General features: G+C 42.0%; 1 protein-coding gene across 5 annotated transcripts in view; it reads left to right on the top strand.

Moving 5' to 3' along the window:
* slc20a2 (solute carrier family 20 member 2) overlaps positions 1-21,316 on the top strand; it is a 59,469-nt gene that overhangs the window by 5,562 nt on the left and 32,591 nt on the right. For 4 of the 5 annotated variants that reach the window (XR_013962602.1, XM_080739273.1, XM_080739275.1 and 1 more), the window contains exon 2: positions 15,890-15,957. The exons of the other annotated variant lie outside the window; for it this stretch is intronic. The gene's annotated coding sequence lies outside the window, so the exon portion shown is untranslated. The remainder of the gene's footprint in view (positions 1-15,889; positions 15,958-21,316) is intronic. 5 annotated transcript variants of the gene reach the window in all.

A 21,316-nucleotide genomic window follows, 5' to 3' on the forward strand; every position in this document is an offset into this window, starting at 1 on the left:
AGGTATTAATTAATTAATGAATCCGCCTCTGCTCTTAACTTATTTTCGCCGGAAAGAGGAACACACCATCTGGCCAGGATGTAAACAAAAAGCACATGGCCGGGCGGACAATAGTCTTTTCTTCCAGGGTCTGAATCCTTGCATGCACATTCTCACTAGGCCAAGGAAGACATGCCACCCTTTTCACATTGTCCTGTTATAGCGCCACCAGGAGGACAATGTTTGCAAAACATCTTTTTACTCTTTTTATTACTCCTACAGATTTTAGACGACCTCTAGTATGTTTCTCTCTCTCATGCTCTCTGTTTAATGGAGAGATTTGTCTTTTGCCTCTTAATATTATTGACTCATTATTCTACTTTGACCAGGGGTTGCTTTGGGGTTTTGGAAAATTCCTGAGGGCAAAGTGCTAAGGGAAAGACTGAGAGGCATGGTGAAGAGGCTCTGGTAAGCTTTTGGGATCATCCACTCAGACTGTGGAAATTACATGTGTCTCTGTTAGTTTATGTGTTGGGTGGAAACAAAACCACCCTGTTGCCAACTGTAAATCTCACCCTATAAGGACCTATAAACTGTAGATCTTTTTGTTCGCAGGGAGTGAATGGCAAATCGGTATACATCAGGGAAGCCTATTTCTTTTCTGTGATTAGACGGCTAACCCCAGACATGTAGGCAACTACAGGAGTACTGCTAACTGGATAAGGATTTGTTAAGCATATGATTGTATCTGCGATCCAACCATATAGGTGAGGATGATCATTAGATGAATTGTTAAGAATGGTGTACTGTTCATGTGTATGTACGCAATCATATGTATAGAGCTCACTCACTCACTCACTCACTCACTCACACACACACACACACACACACACACACACACACACACACACACACACACACACACACACACACACACACACACACACACACACACAGAGTGTGTAGGCCCGGCCCACCCTTGTCGACAAGGAACAACATGTCTATTCTCAAAGATTGGGAAAAGGTGGGATGTCTTTTTTTCTTCCCTTTACATGTACGTATATTGACAAAGGTGGGAAGAAGTGTTTCTAAGCTTGTGTAGGTGGTGTTGTTTGAACAGGTGTGTGTGCACGTGTGCTTGTAGATCTCATGTAACAGCCGCCATGCTGCGTGGGACCGAAGGGCGCGTCAAGAGTCTGTGATGAATGAAGATCCCGTGAAATTGTTTTGCGTAGGCCAATAGGTGTTCACCTATTGGTTTGTCTGTGAGTGTGAAAGGGGCTGGGTTCCATGTAAGGACGAGCAACTGGCTGGCTACTAGTCACTGGACAGCCTCATGTGACACTGCTATTTCTAGCCCAATCATTCCACCTCCCCTCGGCCTTTAGCAACAGAGAGCGAGTGGTGGATACGTGACACCTCACAAGAGGGGATTGTGGGTTGTCACTCAGGGAATGTATCTAGTGGTATCAGACAGTACTACCAGGTAGCTGGGGGTGGGGTTGGTAATCAAGGTGAGATGAATTTGGTGATCAAGGTGAGATGAATTTTAGGTACGTTATTGCTTTTCACTTGTTACTATTCATTCAAGGCAGCTTGTCTGTCCGAAACTTTGGTCCTCTCCGTGTTCAGGGCTGTCAAGATTATGACATTTTACATGACGATTACTCAAATAACGATTTAATTGTGTTTTTTGTTGTTGACAATTACATTTCTGTTTGGCTTGTAGGGTTTGAAGTAGGGATGATCCGATCAGGTTTTTTTTAACCGATCACCGAGCACCGATCACAAAAGTTTGATCACCCGATACCGATCAATCACCGATCCGATCAAGTTATTATTTATATTTTCTAAATGTTAATGTTTTAACTTTAATTCATTCATTCACTCATGAATTCATTTATATATTTGCCTTATAGTAATTTACCAGCATTACTATGTATTTATTATCATAGCAGTAACTAATTATTCCTTCAGCACTGTGGAAATCAATACCCCAAAATGGCCTCAAGTGGGCATACTGAACGGCTGGTTGATCGGATGCACCGATCGGATCGGATCGGTGAATTTACCTTTTGATCTAAACCACCGATTATCGCCGATCACGCTTTGATCGGCCCGATCCGATCCATTGCCGATTGATCGGTAACATCTCTAGTTTGAAGTTGCACATGGCAGATATGACACATAACCTAAATATACAAAGAAATTACTGACATATTTGACAGCTTTATACTTTAAAAAAAAGAACGTTGATAGTGGAAAAAAAGAACGTTGATAGTGGAAATAACCGATCTACAAGTTCTCAGCGCGTTGCATCGCTATTTCCATTTTTTTTAATGTTTGAAAATATACAAATATTTTTCAACACGGAAAAGATTATGACAAAGTAATTACGATCTAGACGATCTACAAGCTCACAATGCGTCGCAATACACACATCCTTTCCACATATCACTCCTAAAATGTGCCGGAGAGGTGATCTCCACGTTGTTTCTTGTGTTTTTGTTCTGCTATATTTACAACGCGAGAACCTGCTGCTGCTAGTGTGTACTGTTGCTGTGCTCTGCACACAGTGCTCGCCTCACACTCAAACAGCAGGCTGGACAAGTGTTGATATCACGTGACCGCCCGTCAATGCCTACTCTGGCAAGAAGCGGCTGTGATTCACATCATTAGATCATCATTTAGCTTGGGTGTTTGATTATTTTATTAGACAAAAATAGAGAACAGTACAAGTATAGTCAATACAATGTACAATACAATTGAAAATAGACAGTCAATACAAGTGTAAAATATACATGAAAGCCCCCGATATTTCACATGGGCCTGTTATAGCGCCGCCAGGAGGCGGGCTTGTGCAAAACACTTTTTTTGGCCAGTACTCATAAAAGATCACGCAAATCGGTACACAGTATCTCGATAGTCATTAAACAAAATGATATTCCTTCCTGATTGGCTAAGATTGGCTTCCAAAGTTTGCAAGAGTGCTCCTTTTTGAACAAAATGCCTCAAATCATGAACACAGAGTGTGATTTCTGTGAAACTTTGCACCCAATCAGGCTTTCAAATCAGCCTCATGGTGGTGCTATCACAGGCCGATTTGTGTTTTTACCTATAACTCCACCGATCAGTGTAAAACGTTGTATGCACACTCCCTAGAAGCCAAGGAAAAACCTTGGCCCTGCATTTTTCACATCTGACTTTGATATTCTCCTTCAGATTTTATCAAAAAATCACGCAAATCGTTACACATACTCTATAGTCATGTGATCAATGACGGATCGGTCCGATATTTAAAATTCCATCCCAATTGGCTAACATTGGCTTCCAAAGTTTGCAGGATTTGTCACTTTTGAACAAAATGGCTCAAATCATGAACACAGGGTGCAATTTCCGTGAAACTTTGCACGCACATTCCCAATAGGGTGAGGAACAAATGCCATCCTTTTCACAATGGCCTGTTATAGCGCCACCAGCAGGTCGACTTTTGCAACACACATTTTTGGAACAAAATGGCTCAAATCATGAATGCAGCGCCAGATTACAGTGAAAGGCCGAAGAAGACATGGCACCCTTTTCACATTGGAGTATTATAGCCCCACCAGGAGGCCACAATAACATACCTGACCTGGTGGAGACCTGTGCTTGGAAGAGCACTGCTTCTAGTTTAAATTGTCATTTACAATACATCTTTGTCAGGTCATAGCTGATGACCTGACCTAAGATGTAACTGATATCGCAACTTTTAGTCATGGCTGATAACATACAAATTCTGGGAAGTATGTCTGAATTGCGTAATAATAATAAAAAAATCTGTTCTCTCACTATATCTGAAATCAGACCTGATGACACACCACGGTTGTACTGTAACCATACTCCAATCATAACTACAGTCATTGCTGTCATCAAACCATGAATACGTTGTCTATATAACACTATTGGCAGCAATCTTTTGTTCTCAATGACCATCAGCCGAGCTTTGTTTTAGACCAATTTTATACTCTGTATAATCTTTCACTTGTTATATTTTTCACAATAACCATTCCACACCACAGACCAAAGATGTGGTAATGTATAATAAAGTCTCATATACCCAAGAAGAGGCAATATCCCAGGGCAAATGCCAAGAAGTTATGGAAGCCAATAATTCTATTTATTTTAAAATCCCCAGGGTACCAGGCACCGACCAGGTGTTGACATCTTCATAGAATTTGCCACGTGTTGTTCACAGAACACACACACACACACACACACACACACACACACACACACACACACACACACACACACACACACACACACTCATTACTTGAGAGGTGGGTCTGTGCTAAAGTCAACAAAATGTACTTTGACACAACCTGACTTTGTCTGACCCTCAAATACTACACCACACCACAGCACCATTCATCTACATCAAAACATTCTCATAATAATGCCATTATCTGCCCATGAACCTCAAGCATGGAAAAGCATTAGATGGTAGGAGTCAAGAGTGTCACATTAGATTTTAAACCTTTTAAATCACAATGTCAAAAACAATTCTAATCCTGGTGGCTGATTGTTGTTAAGTATCCTTCTGCCATGTAGTGGCTCTTCTTATAACCCATTAAAAGTATGACCCGGGGCAGATTCTACCATTGCCTTCTAAATCAGTAGTTCTCAGTTTTCTGACTAAATGGTAAATGGTGCATTTATATAGCGCTTTTATCCAGGGCGCTTTACAGAGATTGTGCATTACATTCACCCATTCACACACACATTCATACACCGATGGCGGAGGAAACCATGCAAGGCACCAACCTGCTCACCAGGAGCAACTAGGGGTTCAGAGTCTTGCTCAAGGACTCTTCGACGTTAACTCAGGGGGAGCCCAGATTCGAACCGGGAACCCTTCGTGCTCTAATGGCGGTTTCTCTACCCCTGAGCTATGCCGCCCCTGTCACACAGCCATCTGAATGGGTCTGGACTGGCTGGCTGCTAGAGACTGAAGTTATCTCCCAGCCCGCAACAATAATTATTTAAACTATGGCAGAAATGGATGAATACCAAATCCGACCCATTCAACATGCAACTTCATGTCTTTCACAAATATTGAAAGACTGGAGTCTGGACAGCCAGAGGACGCAAATCACGCAATATCCCACAAAGTTGTTAATCTGTGTATAATATTTTTGTATAAAAAGTAAAATGCATGTTCAATAATGTCTCACTTGACTGGAAAATGAGCACCACAGAATACCTATTTCATGAATCTCCCAAGAATCGCATTTTATCAGTGGATGGAAGCAGGCAAAATGCGCTTTTCTTTTTTCTACTTTCTGATGATTCGCCTCCTATTTTCGAAAAGGCTTTATGAAAACACAGTTATTGTCTGTGGCTCTGTCTGTCTGTCTGTCTGTCTCATTGTCTGTGGCTTGGACTATCGAGATTTCCCTGTCTGTCTGTGGTTGGCATTGTGTGACTGTAACTGCAGGAGTTAAAGGAGTACATCCATCAAAATAATTACTTATAGTTTAGTGTGTGAACGGTCACAGCTTGACCGTATCTCTGTCACGCATGACACTGTGGTTCCCCTGACATCACTGTCACATCACAGGTGACATCATGGTGATGTCAGGTACTCAGAGCAGGGATAACGCCCGACACTGTGGGTCCCCTGGCACAAGACACATCACTGTCACATCACAGGTGACATCACAGTGATGTCAGATACTCAGAGCAGGGATCTCCATATATGGACATAAACAGGTGGTGTGGCTGGTTCAGACAGAAACATCAGGGATCTCCATGTATGGGCATAAAAGGGATTCTGTTAGAGTGGTTCCCATGTCATCATCACAACATACAATCCATTTTATGCCCATATATGGAGATCTTTGATGTCATCAATATTAAGCCCATATCTAACAGGACTTCATATGGGAATGCCCATATATAGAGGAAGATGGCCCATATCTGTGTGGCTGGTTCAGACAGAGATATCCATGTATGGGCATACAAGGGATTGTATGTATGATGTCAGATGTGATAGACATCATAGGATTTTCACATAACGAATAACTGAGTAAGCATGTTTGGGGTCTCACAGCATATCTCCGAACTTAGTGTGGACACCCGATAGACGTAGTCCACTGCAGCTCAGAACTCCTGAGCTCAAACGATCCGCCAGCCCCAGCCTCAATATGGATCTCCATATATGGGTAACCGATATACTTCACTGGACAGACGGCCAAACATGGCGCGACCTCGCCCTAAAGAGCGACGTCGCTTGTCGCCCTGAGGCGTCATACAAGTTTTCTATTACACACCTTGAATTCATGGTTGGAGATATACAATAATTTGAGGACCGGCGGTCAGTCCTACTGATCGATAACCCAATCATCACATTTTTGGCGTAGGAAACTGGAATGCCTCCTGTGGGAACTGTGTGGATAGCTGAATAGGATGCACGCAACTTAATTTTTCTTTTTCTTTTCTTTTTTTACATCTTCTGAGGTGGTACTTGGTTAAAAAGGTTGAGAACCACTGCTATATTAGTTCTGCTAACTAAAGCATGGAATGTCTTATTTGCTAGACCCTGCAAACCTATAAAGAGCCCTTCAGGCACTCGGTGCTAAATGTGGCTGAATAAGTATAATAAAACACCAATAATTCATACAATGTCGTGTGCCTGAGTTCAGAGACGAAAATAGCAGATCTACAAGCTGCTTGTGAGCTACTTCGGCTATTTTCGGCGTGGGACACTCATACGACAGCTTTAGGGCCCTGGGAGGAGGAGGGGGGGGGGGGGGGTCACTGGCTGCACCCCTATGTAATTCTTCTGCTGTGGCACCATGATGTTGTGACTGGAGGTGATGGGTGGAAAACTCTCGAGGAAATGATTTGGTCCCACAGGATTAAAGACGACCCCCTCGTAAAGCTCCCCTCCCCTTCGCAGTCCCCGGAACACAAGCAGACCACCTGTCACAGTGGCTTTCCCTCAGAGTGCAGCAGCATGGACACTAGCACATACATGGGCAACTGGTGGTCCAGGGGCCACATGCGGACCCCACATTCACTTAATGCGGCCCACAACAGGTTAATATCAGAATACCAATATATTATTGTTCCAAATTCAAAACATGCAAACATGCCGCGCTTTAATTACTTCAGTCTATAGTAGTTTAATGACTAGTATTAAAGTATTGTCTTTTACTCTCTTTTTTTACTTTTTGACGAAATTAAATAATGTTACTTTTCAGGATTCCAATTAAAAAATAATAATTCAGGATTGCAATTAAAAATAGCAAAAATAGCAGATCTACAAGCTCAAAACTCATTGCGCTGTGACACGTTTTGAGCTTGTTGATCTGCTATGTTTGCTACTTTTGTGTAACATGAAGAAGTAGGGCATTAATTACAAAAAAGGGTAAAAGTCGGAGATAAGAGGTTTCGGCCCTCTGGAGTGAGTGTGGAAATATAGTGGCCATCATCAAAGTTGCCCACCCCTGCTATAGCAAATAGCTTCAACAACGATTAGTTGGAGTGAGTGTGGAAATATAGTGGCCATCATCAAAGTTGCCCACCCCTGCTATAGCAAATAGCTTCAACAACTAATATAATAATGAGTTGCTTCAAGCATACCTCTTTTCCAATGTAAAGCAGTTAGCAAGTAGCACCTTGGAAATTGGAGAGCACGGAAGTGTCGCCAGGTTGCAGTGTTTGTTGTATGTATGCTGCATGCATCTTACATGGTTGCCCCATTGTACCGCTGCTTTTGAATTCATTCATTGTTATACGAACATTTTTAAGGACATTTCTGAAATATCTTTCCTTGAGGAAAGATAACATCCCATTTCCTGTGGCGAGGACACGCTTTGCCAAGTTCCCCTTGATACTCTTACAGTATGTTTGTTTTCATTACTGACCAGTGTTATTTCCGTTGCTTTTTAATAACAACTAAGGCTAAGGCAAAGTTAGCAGAACCTTGCCTTGACGTTGAGCATACCCATGCCTAAACCTAACTCTCTGCAACTACAGATACTGACATTTGTATAATTGTGACTGAAGTTTAGTATGTGAAACGGAACATGCTGACTCTCTGTCTGGACGTGTACACTTTTTTTTATGGTCTATGGGTTTGCCAGTCTGACATCACACTTTGACATCACTGTGACGTCATGATGGGAACCACTCTAACAGAATCCCTTTTATGCCCATATATGGAGATCACTGAAGTCCTCAATATTAAGCCCATATCTGACAGGACTTCATATGGGAAAATTGGGAATGCCCATATATGGAGGAAGACAGCCCATATCTGTGTGGCTGGTTCAGACAGGGATGTCCATGTATGGGCATAAAAGGGATTGTATGTATGATGTCAGATGTGATAGACGTCATAGGATTTTCACGTAACGAATAACTGAGTAATGTTTGGGGTCTCACAGAATAACTCCATATACAGTACATGGATCTCCATATATGGGTACCAGGGGTCTCCATATATGGGTAACTGGTCCGATATACATCACTGGCCAGACGGGCAAGACATGTCGCGACCTCGTCCTGAGGCGTCTTACTAGTATTAGATAGTGAAATTTGTATAATATCTATCTTGGTGGAACTGGAGTAGTAGGACCCAGTGTTGATTTTGACAGCAAATTTTGATTTAGTTTAGTCATAGTCTTTTGAATAAAACTTCATTCGTTTTTGTCATATTTAGTCATTTGAAAATCTTTAGTCTAGTTTTAGTCTACAGTTGATTTAGGCAACTAAAATGTATTTTGGCGGTCCTTGATGGTTGATTTTACACGTTGCGTGCTGAAAATAGCCGATTTACAACAATGCTCACAATGTGTCGCAGCGCGTTGTGAGATTAATCATGGAGTGTGCAGTGGATATTTGGGTGGTCCACCAAGACTGACAGAGATATCGATTAAAAAAAGAAAAACTTGTCGGTGTTCAAGGCTACCCACGCATTTGAGACCCATGGTTGAATCCCAGGAAGGACATAAATCTTATGAATTGCAACTTGAAATGAGAGGAAAAAAACATCACATTTTCCCAGCCCTACTTGTACCTAAACATTAACCGTGGTTTACATGGTTAACCAAAAATGTAAAAAAAAAAATCATCACATCGCCACTCGTATCTAAATGTTAGCATATTTTTGTATTAAGAAGAAAATCCCCTTGTGGGAATTTGAAATGAGGGTCACCGACCCTCAAAACTATTGACATTATCCCTCCACCACAAGGACCAATGAAAGAATTTGGGTGTGGAATAATTCCTAAGCTATAAAACCATTTTAATTGGTTGGGGGGTCTCACAGAATGCTCAACAGATTGTCAGAGCATTCCTTAACCAGTGCTAGCTGAGGGATGAATATTCACTTCCTTTAATGTATCTTGAAGATGTAAAAAGGATGTATATCTTTCCATTGTATGGGAATTAAATTGGGTTATTACGACGTTTCTTGACTTGCCAGGGCTTACTCTTCAAGAACCAAAGTGCTCTCACAAATTATGAAGTTATTTATAAGAAATAAATATCTTGCAAGAGCCAGCCTAACAAGTCGCATTTGCAAGCTGCTGCTGTAGTTGTGTGAAATTCCCTCCCATATTGTGACTGCTCTAGTCAGTCTCCCTGTGGACCTTTAGCCCCAGCTAATGCTAGCTGACACATTTTTGAGCATTAATCTGCATTTTCACCTAGAATAACAGTCTCAAGGTAATCCGCTGACTCAGTGACTCGTAGGCGTAATCCGACAGGCCTCGTCCCTCTTGAGCATGTGCACTACTTCCGCTATAGGCAGCAAGCTCGCGTCTTAAGCCTACATGTGAGTGTGTGTGTGTGTGTGTGTGTGTGTGCTATGTGTGTCCTTCAGATGTCTTTCCTGGCATTCCAGCAAAGTGGTGGTCGCATACATACAGGCTCCCATATCACCACTGTCCCCCACTATGGGTGCACAACAGCAACCCTAATCAAAGGCAATCCGTAATGCTGTTAGCTGGTCATGTGCTGGAAGCTAGGATTAGGAACGGGAGCGGGCCGCCAGATCCAGCTTAGATAGCTTTCTCACTCTCTATTTCACTCACTAACTTGTGCCCCACAAATACTCAAAACACACATAACATGTCATAACAGATACATTCCCTTATGGCAGGGGTCTTCAACAAGGGGTCCGGGACCCCTAGGGGGTCCTCAGAGTTACTACAGGGGGTCCTCCAAATCTTGTGTCATAGAAACTTCATTTTTTTCTCCTTTTTTATATTAACCACTTGAACCTTAGCGTCCATATTCAGAGAACTTTAGACAAGAATAGCAGATCTACAATCTCACAACGCCTCGCACTGCGAGGCGTTATGAGCTTGTAGATTGACGGTTCACATGGTTAAATATCCGAGAACACAAATTGACATGAATCCAAAATACACTGACGATTGTGCTGTCAAACGATGAAACTATATGGAATGGGGGTCCCTGCTTCATCTCTCTTTCAACTAAGGGGTCCTTGGCCTGAAAACGTTGAAGACCCCTGCCTTATGGCGCACACACACACACAAGGTTCAGCTGAAACAAATCCATGCATTGTCTCACACAACCACCGACCACAGTGAACTAAATGAATCACTTCTCTTATCAGGAAACGCCAAACCACAATTAATTGCCCCACAACTTCTCTTTTGACCCTCATTCACATAGACTCTGCGGCTTGTTTTGTTTTCATGCACTCTCCAATAACAGCACCCAAGTAAATGAATATGGTGAGGCCTGCCAACCCACCGGATGAATGCTATCCGGAATGGCCAAACGGAGGTAGGGACTTTTGAGGGTCCTTTTCCAGTACCTTTGTTCCCTATTTTGGGCAAAAGAAAAATTAATCATTACTCATTACTGTTTTCCAAGATATGCTATGGTTATTTGACGTATATGTATATAATGGTTAATTGACAGATACATTTTCAGACATTGACCCCCACGCACACACTTAGGAAGATGAGGAGTTGGTGAGCAAATCAAGCCTGGAAGGAGAGGGGTGACATGGATTTCTGGGGGTATCTGTGCTGGGTGTTTATTAACCACTTTAACCCTGGCCTCCCAATTTATTTATTCTTTACAAAAATAGCCAAAATAGTCGTTCTAAAAGCTCACAATGTTCTGCGATGTAACACATTTTGATTCATTAGATTGGCTGTTTTAGCTATTCATGGGTTTCATTTGTAGTCCTACACGGCCATGTTGAGGACCAACACAGGCATTTCAAAATGATGTCTGATTGGCATAGAACTACTGTTCTACACCAATCAGAACACACGTGTTGGTCCTCGACATGGCCAGTGTAGGACTACAAATGAAACCCGTGAATTTGTCATACAATTAATTGTTACGGCTTTAAGTGGTTAAAGACTTTGACAGTTGTATAGTCTAATCAAATCAGAGCTTCACTTACATGCTTATCCATCAACTTGACTAACTGGGCGAAAACAATTATGATATCAGTTTTTCCCCTCCCTCAATACATTATCATTATGTAAAAAAAGACACATAGCATGAGCAAGAATGTGCCCAAGACGAAAGGGAGAAATGAATGCAATGCACCAATGTTTTTTGTTCCGGTCACCCGATATTATCTACTGGCATGACCAAATCTATGTGGATGACACGAAAACCTGAACATCACTGACGAAAAGTTATGGGATTAAGCTACTGTATGCTAAAGCTAAGTTAACATTGTCTGCATGTTTCTCAGTCACTTAAATAGATGTCCAGGGTCACACCAATAGGAACACATTTCTTGACACTTCAACACTTCTGGAAGGAGCTGAAGCTTGCCAGTCTCACCTGAAACCAGAGAGAGATAACCTTAAGAGTATTAATCAGTATTATTTTAACATGATGCTTGTCCAACAACACCAAAAGGCCTGAGGGGGTTCAATGGTTAGTTGTAATGCGGCCTCTTTGGTCTAGCTCAGGGGTAGGCAACCTTAGGCACGGGTGCCAACATTGGCACAGGCCAGGGGAGGGTGATCACCGGCACACTGGCAGAAGTGCGAGAGAGGATTTTTATTTTAAAAACAAATCTTCTTTTCTAAATGTGGTCAATTAAATGAAGTTAATTTAGAGCAAATTACATCGTGCACAAAGTTCTACATTCATTAAAACTCTGAACTCTGACTGGGGAGGGAGTTGGGAAGATAGGTGGATTATTGCTCTGAATCTAATGATCGTTATAACAATGTCCTGCCAATCAAAATATGTCAAAAATAGTTGTCATTATTAATTTTAAACGTGGTCAATTAAATGAAGTTAGCTAATTTATATCAAATTTCATCTTGCACAAAATTCTACATTCATTAAAACTCTTAACTCTGACTGGGGAGGGAGTCGGGGAGATAGGTGGATTATTGCTCTGAGTCTAATGATCGTTATATCAATGTCCTGACAATTAAAATATGTAAAAATATTTGTCATTAAAATTTATGTTGACATGGCACACTGACACTCTAGAAAATAAAAACATGGCACTTCATTTCAAAAAGGTTGCTGACCCCTGGTCTAGCTAAAGTCTAGGCCACTAGGGACATTAGAGCGGCAGGCTGTGTGGTGCATTCTTGTTAACCGTAATTGTCTTTTACTGAAGAGTGGGTACGATGACTGGCCGGTGAAGGCACACTTGCTTGCAGTGACGGAAAGAAAACTGCTCATTTAAAGGTTTTATGGCAGGTATACTGACTTATAACCTATTAATATTAAAGGTAGCGTAAGTGATTTTGTTTTGGTTAAAACATAAGAAAGAAAAAGCTCTATATTCTAATCATGGGTGTGTGCTCGGGTGCAGGGGTCTCCCCGTCTCTCTAGCTCTTTGATAAACAGAAAAACTGTGAATTCTGGTGGGTTGCCAATTTCATCCAATCTGGAGAGAGTGCCGATTCATCAGCCTCAATTTTGTAGTGTTCCAGTTTCAATTTTGTCTGCTAATTTCTTTGTGTCATCACTACCATTTTCACTTGTTTATGCAATATGCTGCATGAGTTCACTCTCCTGATTGGATGAAATTGGCATCCTGACCTGGAGAGAAGGGTAGAACCCTGTTACTGAACAAACACTGTATAGGCAAATGATTACTATCACAATATAGAGCTCTGTAACTTACTTCAAGCACTTTAATAACTGACAATTGTTTGAATTTGTACAATTTGCCATTGTAATATGGCTTGTGCAATTATAAATACAGATCCTCTTGTCTGCTTTTTAGCTGTGCACATTTTCTTCATAATGGGTTATATTAACAACTCACATTTTCTTTTAGTGAGGCAAATTCTAGACTTCCCTGACAGATTTCTCATCACAACCAATTATACTTCAAGGCAGCCGCATGTCTTTCTTCTAGGTAAAAAAAAATATAATAAACAATAAACAACATAATAATCCTGGAAGTTGCAATGTTACTTACTGGTAATTCATTTTACTTCTATAATGAGAAGAGAGTTCTACTAAGTTCACCTTTTCATTTTTTTCTTATTCTAGTCTCTGCAAATGAGATGTCTAGTTGTCTACATTTGCAAACAAACTAGTCACAGTCCCAAATAGCATTTAAACATTGTCTGTATCACAAATGTTTGAACACAATATCCAGAGATAGACCTTGTTTGATTGATGCCATCGATCAGGAATCAGCAATGTAAAGCCTGTGTGAAGGATTTATGAGGCTCACTGCCTGATAAGCTGACTTAGTGCTGCAGTGCAGGGCAGGCTTGTGGCTGGAGATGACAGGATATACTAGAATATACTGTATGAGAGGGTTTATGGATATTGTGTGCATCTGCTTACGCATGCATACTGTGTCTTATAAAGCCCCCTTATACTTAGTTGTGTGTTGGTGTTGCGTGCCAAAAATAGCAGATCTACAAGGTCCCAACTGGTCACCATGTGACGCGTTGTGAGCTTGTAGATCTGCTATTTTGGGTGCACAACACTGCATGCAGTGAAACATAATTATCAAGCCCTTATAGACTGGACTGTGAGCAACACATTAGTGCTGAGAGTGACATGCTATTTGCACACTGTTGTCATTCTTCAGGGACCCCCTTCCCTTGCCTGTGGGGCTTGACTCATCTGTGTGTGTGTGTGTGTGTGTGTGTGTGTGTGTGTGTGTGTGTGTGTGTGTGTGTGTGTGTGTGTGTGTGTGTGTGTGTGTGTGTGTGTGTGTGTGTGTGTGTGTGTGTGTGTGTGTGTGTGTGTGTGTCAGGGTTCTAGGAGACAGCGCCCTCCCGCTGTGAAAATAGTTGCAAGCAGCAGGTGCAGTTGACGCAGATAGGACTTTTAGCAGGAATGGCAGGGAGAGAGGGGCGAAAGGGCCAGAGTGTGAAAGAAAACAGGAGAAAGCCACAGGCATTCAACAAATGCAAACTGAGACCTCTGTCCATTGTGATTTTCAAATCCCCCCCCCCTCCTTCTCAGAATAAAGCATGAGCCTCCGTAATGCACCTAATGAGTGATGTTATTGTTAAAAGGGTGTTTGTCAGTTAAGACCCGACCCACGAGAATTTGCAGAATTTGTGAGGTAGAATGTGTTCGCTTGCCATACGTGTTTTGTATTGTATGATGCACTGTGCATCATACAGTGCATAATGTTTAACCAACATCTGCAATTTACATCAAAAACATTTCTAAGAGCCCTAGTGTTACCTTTTTGTTTATCCAACTTATTTGGGGAAAAGCCCATTCTGTGTTATAAGTCAATACTGCAGTATAGTCCTTGTGGCTATAGCATCGTTGCCTGTTGTTAAGCAGATGTGAACAACTGCTGTAAGAGGAATGGACAGTCTGCACTCTTGCCTCGCATGTGTATTTTCTCAGAGATGAGCTCGCTGAGAGATACCAGCGGCTACTCCATTGTGTTGTTGAGAGAGCCGCTGTCAGTGCCTGTCTGTCTGCTCAGACCCAGCTGGATAAAGGCACACTGTTCGTGTTCTCTTTGAAAGGGGGGCAATTGTAACTGAGAGAGAAAGGGAGAGAAACTAAAGAGGTGGCACAGAGCCAAGCAATGGTGTTGATAATGCGCTGATGTGCAACAGGCCAGCGTGTTAGGAAATGATTGGTTGACCCCAACATTGTCACTGTTTTAATACCTCGCAGTAACCTTGCATCGCAGAGGGTTGTGCAATCCAGAGCTTTTCCCCAAGGACTCTCCGCTTATTCTACTGTTGCAGTTGCGCTTAACAGGTGCATCAACATGTGAGCTCTCCAAATGTGCTTATTCTATCCACCAACTTGTCCACCAACAAACCCTACTCTGATGTGTTACAACGCAGTTGCACACTAAAATAATTAGTGGACGGCCGAGCGCTCTGAATGCCCTTGGTCTGACTGCATGCCTTTTCTTGCTGTGATGCGTACATACGCACACACACTGGTACACCTCTGTGCCTGATTTCCCCTCCACCCCCTTGGCTATCTTCCTCCGCAGCCATTGGCTGAAACCCCTCCCGTTTGCCCATCCTCCCTGCACACAGCGAACCAGTCAGTGGTACACCCCGGCCCTCTGACGGTTTGTCATTGGCTGCCATGTGCTGTGATGCAGATGCGGACTGCTTTTCTTTAAGAGGCAGTCTAGACTTGGATGGCTGTGCTGCACGCTCTCTCCCTCTAGTGTGTACGTGTGTGTGTGTGTGTTCTCTTGATTTCTCTCTCTCTTGCAACACCACAACCTGCTGATTCCTCCGGCTATCACCAAACCATTCGCTGCCCACCCCCACTCCACCTCTTCTCTCACTCAGCCGCGGTCTCCGAACTCCCCTCTCCCCTCCTCATCTCGTTTCCTGTCAATCTGAATCACGTGCTCGTCCCCGTTTTATTGCCGTGTCCATCTTTCCCGTTTCCAACCTTCCATCTGTGCCTATGTGTTTCCCCTCTCTCACAGCCACTCATCACACATCATCTTCCCACCTTCTGCCTGGAGAGTGAGGTGGCACACTACATGACACCAAGGTGAGTAGAACTGACTGTCGGGCTCGTTTGTATTCCTGTCTGGCTGCCTCTGCTGTGTTTTTAGTTCGCTCTTTTTGCCTCGCACAACCTGTCTCTGACTTAAGTTGGCAAGCGTGTTTTAACAACATGTGTGCAGCCACAGCCTGTGTCCTTGGAACTACGCAGGTGTGTGCGTGACGAGTGAATACGTACATATACATGGGTTACATTTTCAATTGTAAACTCACGTGTCGATTGGTTTAAATGTGTACACTCTTGCGTTAAATGAACACTGAGGATTTTACTGTGAGTGTGCTTCAGCTGTCACAATTGTCACATGAGTCATCAAATGACTGCATGTTGCCACTTCTGAACGTGTCTTGCTTGACAAGAGGTGGGCACTGGGCAGTGACGAAGCAGACCAGGCGGGATTTGAGCGGGGAGTTGAGCTGGGGGTTTGACAAAGATGATGATTATGATGGAGGGGGGCTGTATCGTTCATCAGCCCCCCCCCCCCCCCCCCCCCCCCCCCCCCCATCCCATCAGTGGTTGGAAAGCGCAGCAGCGTGTCCATGCAGACTGTTGCTCGTGACGCGGCAGTTCACGCCACCAGCTGTGTCGGTGATGCAGTGGCATTTCAGGCAGATTAATAAGTAGGTCTGGTCTACGGCAACCCAAAACAGGTAATTTTAAAGGAAGGAAAGGAAATAAGTGGCCTGTTAAATAAATGGCCATGGAAGAGCTTTCGTGCTGACATGTTGACACACTTTCACGAAAGGTAAATCTTTGTAATATGACAAATATAGCATTTCAGGCAGATTAATAAGTAGGTCTGGTCTACGGCAACTCAAAACAGGTAATTTTAAAAGGAAGGAAAGGAAAGAAGTGGCCTGTTAAATAAATGGCCATGGAAGAGCTTTTTTCTTTCTTTCTTTCTTTAAAATGTTTTGGCTTCATTATTATGGTACCTACTTTCAAAGTTACACTTATTATGAATGATCCATTTCAAGATTACATGTAAGTCATTTGGGAAGTTAAAACAATTATATTACTAACATTCCTGCACCTCATTTTGTGGTTTGTATTTATTTTACATCTGACATCGCCAGATGTTTCTTTACACCTGACATTGAGGAGTTTCCCAGGTAGAGCGTAATCATAGTTATACATCTAGAGAACGGAAGGCCTGCCCCCACCTGTTGATTTGTTAATAGTTGCTCACCAGTGCATGAAGCACCTGGAAGTACCTCTACTTCCTGCACTAGCGTTTTAGACGATAGAACCATGTGCAGTAGCGTTTTAAATGCAGAAGTCTTGCAATCCCAGATTTGACCACAAGGCGAAGGCAGCTTCACTAATCCACTGTGGTTCTGGGGGCTTTGTCGTAATGCATGCGGAGGAACGGGCCCCCTTTCTCCCACCAAAATAACTTTGGTGGGAAAGTTCTGTTCTAGATTCTTGGAACCTTGGTGATTTCACGGAACCGGAGGCCATTTTTCTTTTCTGTCCTTCCCAGTTCCACTCCCTGCTGAGGAGGCCTTGACCAACCTGTAGGATTGGCAGGTGCAGCAACAGAGATCACCTTCCACACCCGGTTTCTCACTGGAAAAACACAGCCGCTTGTGTTCATTGGAATGTCTGGCGAAGCCTCCCGGATGTATCGCAGAGGATTTTAACCCATCTACAAATGCCTTCTAAATGAGTAGTTCTCGTACTTTATAGATTTTTCAAAAATGTTCAACTATAGCAGCCGTGCTGTGAGCTATCCAACGCTAAAGTCTAAAATGAGAAATTACACAGATGCTTTCCTGGTTTTAATGGGTTAACCCACAGTGATGGACTGGAACTTGACCACTGCACCACCTGGACGCCCCCCTGGCATTTATTACCGATAACATCTCATGGAAAGGGCATGGTTCAAACCTTCATAGTAGCCTATCCATCTTCCGAGAAATGAACTTGGCAGTGAATGCAAGCTTAAAGTGGATTCATTATTTGTGGAGTGAGGGTATGAGGTGTCATGTAAGCAGTTCAAAGCCACAAAAGGTGTTTCTGTGAAAGGTGACTCAGGTGACAATTCTAGGATTCCACAATGACATGAATGACACTATGTCAATATTTTTCACTGGGTATCTTGGGAAGGAGCTTTTCACGCATGCTTGTCTGATTCAGTAATGGTTCTAAACTCCTTTTGTAATGGCTCATTTGGCCTGTTAAAACATAAAAGGGCCTTTTGATTACAATACACTTAATGTTAATCGTGTGTCAACTTCAAGTTTATAGTCGATCACAAGTTTATACTAGGTATAGAGTGGCTTCCTACAAATTGCAGTTACATAAGAATAAGGGTGAAAATAAGAGTAGAAAACTTATTTCAGTTAAAACTGTTAAATCCGTACACTATATAGTCTAAAAGGTTAGAACTGGTTTAAACTTTAAAAGTGCATTTTCTGTGCTCACGAGTACATGAAATTCCAAATAAATTCCATATTATTTTCTCAAATATAAAGACGTGTTTTTGGGTGGAATATTTTTCAGCATCTTAAATGTTTATCCTCCTCACTACATTAGTTATATACTGTTACCTTCAAACCCTTCATTGGATAATGGGGGACATTCTGAAGTTCTTTGAAACACATTCATCCTTTTTGACGATGATGACGACGATGTGTGTCAAAAGTGAGCCTGTGTGAATCCCATCTGAAGCAGGTCACAGTGAGAGATAACATGACACAGTAACCACTAAACAATGCAGAGGCACTGGCCATGACTTGTTGCTACAAATACAGTTTAATGTGTACAGCTTGGAGTGGCTTTGTGTGACCTTTATGGGTTTAGAATAGTCCTGCTGTCAGCTGCGGCTGCCATGTTGAGTTTCCTCATTTAGGGAAATTGTACACCAGTGATTCTCAACCCTTTTCATTTGAAGGACCCCCAGTTTGATATAAATAATCTCAAATGGGGGTTTGTGGCCTAATGCATATCTCTGGGACCCTAACGTGAACTGTAAAATGTAAACCTAATTTAGTTCCATATTTGAAATTACAGACTTGTAAGTCTTGTCACAGAACTGTGATTTGTGTTTGATTTCTGTTTGTTTGTTCATATCAGATTTAGCATAAGCTAACACATGTTCTCAAATAAAAACTTTAACCAAATCATTATTATTATATATATTTTTTACATTGAATATAATTTGTTGCACTTTTTGAAAAGCAGATGTCTATGGAAAACTTCGGTAATCGGTGGGACGCTGGACAAAAATGGGGATCAGCATGACCCAAAATCTGGCCGTCGGGCTCAGAGAAGCCACTTTAGAGGCGAGGTGCTTGGTCGTGTTCTGCTCACTTGGCTCTCTTCTGCACCACTTCTTTTAGCTGCCTTCAACATTCATCTGATTATTATGGCTGGCGATGAGCCAAAAGCACAGGGGTTAGCAGTATGTGACCTCAAGTGTTCCAGATGGATCCTCTGTATCAGCGGGAGGTGGAACTGGATTGGCCAGAGGCTAACGGTTAGAAAGGAACTCCCTGGTTCTCACGTGATGCAGAGCACGCAGTTGGTTAATGCCCAGAGAATGTGTTAGTCTGGTTTCCAAGCACTTTATATAATACTTCCCCCATTAACAATAGGCTTACCGTACTAACAAAACAACAATGTGCAGCCATTAACCCTCGGTTAATTGACTTGGATAACATGGCATAAAAAGAGGTAAATAGCTTTATTGTAGACCAAGTCAGGGTTTGTGATTGCTCTGTAGATTGTGAAGGTTTTTTAAGGTCTGTGTATAGGGCTACAAGTGTCTGCAGTCTAGCCCCTAGCTTGCAAAGTATACTGTATTATTGCTAGTTACACTAACAAGCCATTTTGGAAGCCAGGGCACCGAAAATAGCAGATGTACAAGCTCACAAGATGTCGTGATGTGATGCATGGTGAGCTTGTACTGTAGTTTGCTATTTTCTGCAACAACAAATAAATAAATAAATCAGGCTAGGTGGATGCTGTATGCTGTATAGGCCTATTCGCTCTGTTATTTTCCTATTGCTTCCTTCAAATGCACAAATTGAAAGGAATCTGCTCAAGAAGTGCATTGCTGGAGTTGCAGATATAAAGGAGATAATCACAACTCAGTCATTGCAACAAACTACCAGTTATCTCTTGCTGTAGCAATGTCTTAAGCTAGTTAATGTTAGTTAATGCTGTAAAAATGATAAAAATCTGAATACATTCTAGTCCAAATTTGGTTCAACAACTTAATTAAAATGTTAAAGAATTGATAACAAAAAAGAACAATCTTGCAGTAAATGTAGGTGTCTCTTGTGGCATACAGTATGTGATGTGAACTTTTCAGCCAGTGTAGCAGTAAGCCTGTAGAAAAACATCACTGATGGATTTGTATTTCTTTTTACTGCAATGCAGTGTTAACTTTAATCCAGGCACTTTTTTTGCCTGAGAAAGCACCCTGCCTTGATTAAACTTGTACTTATAAGGTGGCTAGTACAAACTTGGATGTGTCACTAAAAACATGATGATTAGTAAAGATTCTCTACGTTCTCCGCCTACGATACTATCTATGGCCGGCCATAGTGCTTTTTCTCGCTCATCACAGTTCAGGTTTAATACTTTTCTGACTGATCGTTGGTTGATAATATTGCTTGCTTAAAGGGACACATTACAATTCTCCACTATGTTTATAATTGTTTTAATGCTAATGTTCCATTCCAGACAGCCAGTCTTCTGTGTGTCTGACACGGCACAGAGGTCGTGCTGAAAACTACTCCATTGGTGTCACTGGAGTAAAATCTGCTAGCGTGAAAACGGCGGCTGTAACCTTATGCTCGTTCGTGTTTATGGCTGAATTGTGACCTTGACTTCAGAATATGAATCAGGCTGATGTAATGGCTGCCACAGTTAAGCATACCAGGCTGATGCATTTCTGTGAACTGCATCATGGGAATTGTAGGACAAACGTATAGTTCTGTCACTATTTATTGTGTGGTAAATGTTGTTTCTATAGACTATGGAGTTAACCATCAACAATGAACTAAAATGCACATCAAACGTGTGATAGTGGTGGCATTGGACCCAACGACTAATTTTTGTCATTGCCATATCATTCTTGTCTTTCTCGCTGTACTGGGGTTGTTGTTGTTCTCATATCGGCGGTGAGATTTGGGCTGGGGGATATGTATCATGTAACATTGTTTGTTGTTAATTTAGTTTTCTTTAGATATTTATACATATTGTTTTGATTGATTCGCAATGATGTACTGTATGTACTTACTGTATTTATTTTTTGTGTCTAAATATGATGTTGGAATCTTAAAAAAAAAAATAATAATAATAATTGTAAAATGTAAAAGTGTGATAGCGTCCCTTT

Source organism: Nannobrachium achirus, assembly GCF_963921795.1.
Source record: "Nannobrachium achirus genome assembly, chromosome: 12".
In the NCBI taxonomy this organism is placed as follows: domain Eukaryota; kingdom Metazoa; phylum Chordata; class Actinopteri; order Myctophiformes; family Myctophidae; genus Nannobrachium; species Nannobrachium achirus.